The following is an 8,898-nucleotide window of genomic DNA, read 5'->3' on the forward strand; positions in this document are numbered from 1 at the left end:
GGGGTCCTTCTCGGAAAGGGGTGGGCGGGCGTAGTCCCAGGTCCCCGCGCAGGCCAGGCGTTTTCCGGATCGCGCACGCTGGGCACGCGTTCCCGGGAACTCTGCTGCTGAAAGACTCTTGTGGGCAGCGCGCACTCCCAGTGCTCCGACCCTGCGATTCCGCGGCCGAGGCGCCTGCTACAGATGATCAGAGAGAGAGATAAAAACACTTGATATTTCCTTTCTCTCCAGGCGCTCGGACGCGCCGCGCGCCCCGCCGCCCGCAGACCGTGGAGCCCGCAGCCGCTGCCCTGTGCTGCCTGTTGCTGCTCCTGATGATTGACAGGCCGGCGCACAGTCGGCGTGTCACCAGCAAACCCAAGTAACATGCAGTCTTGCACGTTTTTGCTGAAGTGCTTTGGCCCCTAGGAATGCCGAGGAACGCCTCTGCGCATCGGAAATCAATACACGGAGACGAGAAATTCAGGTTTTAAACCATTACTTCGCTAGGGATTCGGTCTCCAACAATGCCTAAACAAATATGCATTTGCTACACATGCCGAAAACTAGCCCCCTCTTCGGCATAAATGGCCCCGTGTTTCCTACTTCGGATCGTTTATAGACTCTTCAAATTTTGTTACTGTTCGGATGGGGGGGGCAAAAGTGAAAGGGACCCTGCTTCTTTTAGTTTTTTTTTTTTTTTTTTTAAACGGTAGAATTTTAAGAGCATTTAGCTATTGGAATGCTGCTGGTGTTCTGAAATGCAACTAGCTCTAGAGCGAGTTCAAAGAAATGTTCTGTTATTTGCAAAAGCAAACATTTCTCACCTTATCTTTCCTAAAATGTCTACAGAATTGGAAGGAAAGAAATGGTTCTTACCTAATGCAAAGATTGGAAATTGCTTTTCAGGCACATGTACAGCCACTGCAGCTGTTCCTTATCCAGGGCATGGAGCTCTGTCTGCCGCTATCATTCTGCAAACCACTTGCGTGCCTTACAGAGCGATCCCACTCCAGTTCCGCAGAATTTCAGCTCCTCTCCACCACCTCCACCTCCACTGCAGGACCCGCCTCCAGTGATATCATATGTCAATCAAACGGGCCACCCGAAAACCTGGAACAGGATTTTCTTAGCTGGCCTTTGCTTTTTCGTTTACAGGACCAACTTGGGAACATTACCGTGTATTCCACCTCTAAAAATCAGGGATTGCCTGTAAAAATCCTACAAATTGCAATTTGTCATGAAAAATACATTCTAATTTTGTTATCGATCTCTGGTTTAAAGAAATTGGTGGACTCCGACCTTGAATTGGAAAAGAATTCTGAAGAATAAAAGATTAAAAAAAAATGCATGCCAGATCATCACTTCTGATTAACTAGAGGGAAAGTGTGTATTGATCATTTAAAACTTAGAACATTACATTTATCTAAAACAAGGTTCAGAATATGTGAGATCTGAAATTTCAAAAAGTGGCACTCCTTTGTGCAAATATGATATAACGACATAATATAGCATAAAGGTGAAGGTGCCAGCTGTGAGTTTTTAGATAATGGCTCTATCTTGGATTATGATATAATTTTCTAAATATCAATTACATGAAAAATGTTTTTATATAGTTGTATAATTTTCCAAAGCAAAAAATTTAATAGTTTTGCTAAAGGACAATTAATTAAAATAGAAATAATTTACCACGAAGTTTTATAATTCTTGATGTGATGTATCACTGAATAATCACCCTGATAGGAAACTTGATTCTGATTCTTTACAAACTATAGGATTTTGACATGTTACCAAAAACACATATTTCATGCTGCACTAAGGAGAGCTGTATGTAAAATGTAAGGTTCTATAGAGATAAAAACTAAAAAGCATATAGTTAATAGAAAGGAAATGTTTTTCCTAGTAGCACACATGAGGGACAGATAAGGTCTTTGGCAAAAAAAAAAAAAAAAAACACCTAGAATCTAAGTCATATATGTATTTGAGTATGAATATTTTGAATTCAAAGTAATATTTTAAAAAATATTTACAATAGCAAGTGATTCTGTGGGAACATTTTTTTTTTACCCATACTGGACTTTCAAATGCTTGAATGCTTTTAAAAATTTAACTTGTGTTTGACACTGCTTCTAAGAAATCCAAGACATAACCGAAAGCATCAACAAGATAGCATCACCAGAAAATAAGAAAAGAAGCTACGCATTCACCCTTAATAGAAAATGTATTAAAATAATCTACTTTAAAACATAACATTGAATTTATGATACTATAAGTTGCATTAAAAATTATTTTAAAACAAAGTTCATTTTATCATATATTTTTCATAGAATTCATTAAATTTGAGCATATAATGCAGTTTTACCAATGAGGGATAGGTTTTTTGTGAATGGATTTGGACTATCCAAATCAGAAATAAAATATCACATCAAAGTATCTTCTTTGGTTCTTTCAAATTGTCTTCTCAGCAGTCACAATTTTAGGATGAGTGGTCATTTCACCATTATGGCAAAACCAGGAGAGGGAGCACTGAACATTCTTACTCCATAAATCTCACAAATGCATATTTGAAAGTTTTCTTATACAAACAAAATTCAAAGCACTATATTCAGATTTATTAAAATAACTTGTGATATTTTAACATTATAACTACAATCAGATTTTATCTAAAACAGTCATGTTTACTTAGAAATAAAATATATAAAATGAATCAATGAAACTTGAGGTCATTTAGTGTCAAAATGCATCAATACCTCTCTATTAAATTACAAGTAAATGTAAGAATAGCTTTTTACTTCGTAGGAATTCTAAGTTTTTAGCTGAAAATAGACACTATTTATTCAGTAAATTTAATTACAGGATACCTTGGCTAGAAATGGTAACTGGAGTGTGAAACTTTTCTGAAAGGAAAACAATGTAAATATCAATGGGAAAAGCTTATAATAATTATTAGTTTACCATAGTAAGATATGTTTAAAGTGGAATGGAAAGTGAACCCTGATTTGTTCTTTCTCTTGTGTAAACAAGATTAGCTATCTCTTCTGCTGATTTGATTTTTGGAAAAAAAAAAAGGGGGGGTCTGGTAAATCCTCATGACTGCTAGAGATTAAGAAAAATTAAACAGTAGAAAATACTTTACTTATTTATTTACTTTATTTGCCAAAATAAAAATAGAACCACAATGTGTTCCAAGCTTTTGAAAAATAATACTTTATTAATTCTCCCATTTTTACTACTATTTTACTACGAAATTATTACTAACAATTATATTATTTATTCACTTATTGAGAAACTAATCACAGAATTTGATGAGTTAATGAATAAGAATCTAATAAATCAATGAAGAACTAGTAATGGAAACTAACTTCTCTTTACTTTCCTTTTAGGGCTATAGTCAATATATTACTCCACTTCCCAAGAAAAGTTGGCAAGGATAGGCCATGTTATTTTCAGTTTCCTTTTGTAAGCAATCTTTGTAGTTGACAGAAATAGACTAACCTATTCTTTAAATTTTCCATAAACATTATCTTAATTTTCATAAGTGTAATTCTCATTGCCTGTCTCATTTAAAATACTCATGTTCTGTATTGGTTTCAGATTCTGGAAGTGGGCAAATCAAGCGATGCAGAACCAATTACACTGAACGATTTGTTGTTTTTGTCAGCTCTATACACTTTTGCACATTGTCACAAGTGATTTTATTTTTCTGCAGTTATAAGAAAAAGAAATGCGCGTGGAAGGGATCTAAATGGATGCCCTTTGTTTCTGATGTGCCATGTTCCTTTATGAAGTGACAAGTTGGAATAAACCTAATCACCACTAATAGCAAAGATTTTACTAATTAAACCCACGAGGAAACTTTGTATAAGGAACTATCTTTGCCTTAGTATGAAACAGTCTTCATTTCTTATCTAGCCAATTGCATAACAAATCCTGTCCTCTTTACTCCTCCAGTGATGAGCATGGTGATGGATTTATTGCTCCCATCCAAGTGAGCCTTGACTTGTTCTTCATTTTCATAAGAAAACAACATTGGCTGTCTTTTCTGCTGATTTGACTTTTGAAATGAGGAACAGAATGTCCTCATAAAGATCACCGGGTATCTTTGATTCTGGTCAACAAAAGTTATTAGTTTCTCATTTCCATAACTACCTACTGCTATCTTCATCTTTTAAGATAAACATGTAAGAATCGAAGTTGAGTTAACCTGTAACTGCCTCCCAAAGATAGAACAGTAAGAAAATAAAATCATATTTTAATTAAAACAAAAACTTACAGTTTACTTTAATCTTTGTTGTCAACTGAATTAATCTATGTCAAAATGTACAGTTGATCCTTTTTCGGTGAAAAGACAGTGTGTCAATAAAACAACTATAGGCATATAATTCCTTATGAATGCTTAATATTGAAAAAAGATAACACACAAAACTTACCAAAAGAAAATTTGCTTTTACCAAGACCTGTCATGTAAAGGTACAAGATCCCAGTAATGAATGTAACTGTACTGTATACCTAGAATATACCAATAAATTCAATTTAAATTTAACAAAAAGATAATTTGCTTTTAAAAACAGATTTATACTTAGAGTTTTCCTTAATTAGTAATTTTCTTGGAGCATTTAAAATAATTTAATTTTATCGCTTCTTGGCCTTTTGGCTAAGATCTAGTGTAAAATAATTTAATTTATAAAATATTTCAAATGGCCTATAATAACTGATCATGTATTAAAAATCTGAATTTTACCTACATCATCCTTCTATATCTTGGTTTATAACTTAGCTAATGCCATATTCATCCATGACACCCTTGTCCAGCGTGACAGGTAGAAAGAGCATGGGTTGTTAAAAAGAGTACCGGATGTAGGAGCAGATAATATGAAGTTCAAACATGGCCACTTTCTAGGTAGGGGGCTAGGTGACCCTCACTTAATTTCTCTGAACTTCCTTCCTCATGGCCCCGAAATTAATAAAAATAGTTTGCCTTCCTAAATCTTAGTGTTACTAAAATACCTAAATCTATGCAAGTGCTTTATAAACTTTACGATCTATATAAATTACTAGTTCTCATTGGCTTAAACACACCATATGATGAAGAAATGTTAACATTCTCTTTCCTGGAGCTTTAATCTTAAATAATGAATATATTTACCTTATAGATTTTTCAAGTTAATTTGGTTTCATTTTTGTTTTTCTAAGGCTGAAAATACCTAGATATAAATAACTGTCTTGCTGTATGTGTGCACATGTTCATATGTGTGCATGTGTGTACGTGTGCTTGCGTGTATTTTAACTGGAATTCTGGAGCAGCTGTATACTAATAACTTCAAACACAACGAGCTCTGATAATTTTAACATTTATATAGAATTTTTAAACATTAACATTTTCTTCCAAATTGACAATGTGAAATAGGAAGAAAAAGGATTAAAGGTGTAAGGGAGAGGGAAGGGTAAGGGAAAGGTAATAAGGGAAAAGGAAAAAAATGAGAAAATTTAAAAATGGGAATAAAGTATTTGTAAATATGGAAGGGAGGAGGGGGTGAAGGGAGGGCAGGGACAAGGGGAAAAAAATGAGAACCAAGATCTGTCATGTAAAGGTACAAGATCCCAATAATGAATGTAACTGTACTGTATACCTAAAATGTACCAATAAGCTCAATGAGGGGAAAAAATTTTTACTTCCAGTTAATGATAGATCACTGTAAATATTAAAAACCCTCCTATGAAATTTGTAAATTCTTTATGATTAATAGTGAAAAACTCAAATATTTTTAAACAGATTAAATAACATTTTAAAAGTTGAAAATAAACATAAAGGTAGAAAACATATCCTACATATGTTCAAAAGGAATATGCGTGGCTCTTTTTTATAATCTTAGAATGTTAATTTTGATCTTCCCTACATGACAGGCTTAGTAAAGGGTACATTTTCCAGCAGTTATCAAAGTATATAATAAGCACTCAATGTTTTTGTATTAATTTTTAAATTCAGGGAAGAGATTTATTACTTTATATACCAATACACTGCAACTAGTAACCCGTGAAGCGCCACCTATTGTCGAATGTAAGTCATTTCAAATTTCAATCAAAATGAAAAACTTGAGTCTAAAAATTGGATATTCACATTGCTTAGTGTTTTACATTCTTTTCTTTTTGTGTGACAATACTGCCATAGAATTGGGGATTTTAGTTTTCCATAAAATCTTCAAATATCAACATATATATTGACTGGCTTTGGAGGAATTTAAAGGAATAAAACACTATCCACAGAAAGTTACCATATTGATAGAGAAGAGAATAAAGTAGAAATGATGACTTTTTACTAATCAATGGGAACTACTCAGAGTAATTATTCCGAAAAACTGCACCATTCCAATAATGCCAAAATTGCATAAATCATCCTTTAAAAATCCTTTATTATAAATATCATCTAGGTTTATAGCACATTCTTTTGAAAGATCTTAATATTGTATCTCTAAATATGGGCTACTGTATATACTGTACATAATCTAAATACTAGAAAATACAACCTTTTTGAAGATGGATTGGGTTTTGTGAACTCACAAGTCAACAGCAGCCGTGTATATTGCGTAAGATGGATGCTCTGACTGAGTAAAAATTTGGGAGCATGTCAGCATAAAAGTGTAAAAAAAAAAATCCTTCTTTGTTTTTGTTCCTAATAAATAGACTGAAAATCTTTCCAAACAAAAAGTTTTTAAAATACTTTCAGTAATGGCAGTCTCTCTGAACAAAATGCAATACACTCTTAAAGTTATTCTTCGAAGGTCACAATTTAAATATGGATGCATGAGTTATGATGTCTTCTTTTGCCTAAGAATCTGTGTTGCATCTTTGATTTTACATCTTGCACATATGAGACTATCGGTCATACAAAGGAAGACCCAAAGGTGAGTATGGAGCACAGGGGAAATGCAGGCAGCTGGGAATAACAGGAATGCCTTTTACTCGACCTTTTTTCCTTCACTGATCATGTTACTTTGACAAATCTTTTTCTCGCATTGAATTCCCAGAGGTCATCCATGAAGTAGATACGCTTTTTAAAAAAGTAGATACGCTTTTACTCAAGCCTAATTCCAGAAGTTTGCTTATTCTTTCAATAATTCAACCATGTACTTGTTGTGATTTTTTTTTTTTTTTTACTTTTCCCCATTGCTAGTGATTGAACCTAGCACCTTGCAGATCTAAGCATGCCCTCTGCCACAGAGGTACATGCCCAGCCCGTTTAATATATATTTAATAGATAAATGCCAGGCAGTATGAACACATTGTAAACAAGAGAGACAATACCCAGTCACCACTCCTTCCTAAAACTTACATGCAGGAAGAAGAGACAGACAATAAACAAACTAATGTTTTGTGACAATAACAAGTCATGTCAAGTACTGCCTTGAGAAAAATGGAAATTGGTTAGAATGATCGAGGTTGAGAGGCTACATAGTCAGAGTGGTCAACAAAGAGTTTCCTCTAAGAAGATCTGGATAGAGCCATGAGGAGGGGAGAATCTAAGCCATACAAATGTCTGGGGGCGGGGGATAATTCAGCTGAAGAAATGGGAAGTGCCAAGGCCCTGGGAAATACTGTGTGAATCTAGTGAAAGGGAAAATTGTTGAGGAGGTTAAAGGGAAGGCAATGCTGTTCCAGTGAGAACCTTGTAGCCCATAATAGAACTCTAGATTTTTTTTTTTAAGTCTTAAGTTTTGTTCACAATGTTAAAAGACCTTCTAAATTAAATGTTAAAAAGTTGCTGTAAAGAACATTAACTGAGGGCCGGGGATTTAGCTCAGCGATTCGGTGGCCGGCCTTGCAAGCGCAAGGACCTGAGTTCGATCTCCGGTACCAAAAAAAGAGAACATTAACTGAAAAGAGAAATACTTATTTCTGTGAACACATAGTATAAATCATGTATTGCTATAAAATATATGGGATTAATTACTATGGGAAGAAGAACTAAAGTCTTATTATAGAATAACTAGGATTTATAGAATAGGAGTAGAAAAAAAAAAAAAAAAGACAACCAACACCTGGGGAATGACACAAGAAATACCAGAAGGTAGAAATAGGCACAAGTCACATGATCATGGTTGGAAAAGTTTTCTTTTGTAAAATCAAACTGTCAATATTGGATAACCAAGCTAAAGACAAATTACAGTGCCACAGTGAGGATTGGGACTTGATTCCAAGGACTATGAAAGTTTAGTGTAAAGAAGTTATTCTATGAAAATGTACTTTTAACCAAGACTCATGCAGTCATGGAATTGCAGCAAGTAGAGGCTGATGTTTGTCTGTGAACCACCTAGACAAGGATCACAGTCCAAGTGGGAGGCGGGAAGACCTGGGGCAGGCTGGTTGTGGCAATGAAGAAGGAAGGCATGGTTGTATTCAACATAATTGTGAACATTCATTGCATGTCTCTTCTTTAAATGATGTAATACAAAAATCAAAGTCTTGCCTGCAGGCTCTAACAAAACCTTGGTGAACGGTAAAACATACTTAATTTTGTCAGTCATACCAAGCACACTGACATTGGGGAGAAACCATTCACATAAGGAGTATTAAGCACAAAGTTTACAGAATTTACTCAATGGCATGGATCTTTGCAGTAAAAAGGGAAATCTGCATTTATTAAAACAGTTAGGGGAACCAAATCCGGGGGACACACATCTGTAATCCCAGCTACTTTAGAGGCCAAGGCAGGAGAATCGAAAGTCCAAGGCCAGTCAAGACAACTGAGTCAGAACTTGTCTCAAAATACATTTTTTTTCTTTTTTTGGTACCATGGATCAAATTCAGGACCTTGTGAGGAAGGCAGCAGCATCACTGAGCTAAATCCTTGACCTCAAAATAAAAAATTTAAAAAGCGTTGAAGATATAGCTCAGTGCTCTCTTATAATCCCCAATACTTGG

Source organism: Fukomys damarensis, unplaced genomic scaffold (genome assembly GCF_012274545.1).
Source record: "Fukomys damarensis isolate Sample0158 unplaced genomic scaffold, DMR_v1.0_HiC HiC_scaffold_38, whole genome shotgun sequence".
NCBI lineage: Eukaryota > Metazoa > Chordata > Mammalia > Rodentia > Bathyergidae > Fukomys > Fukomys damarensis.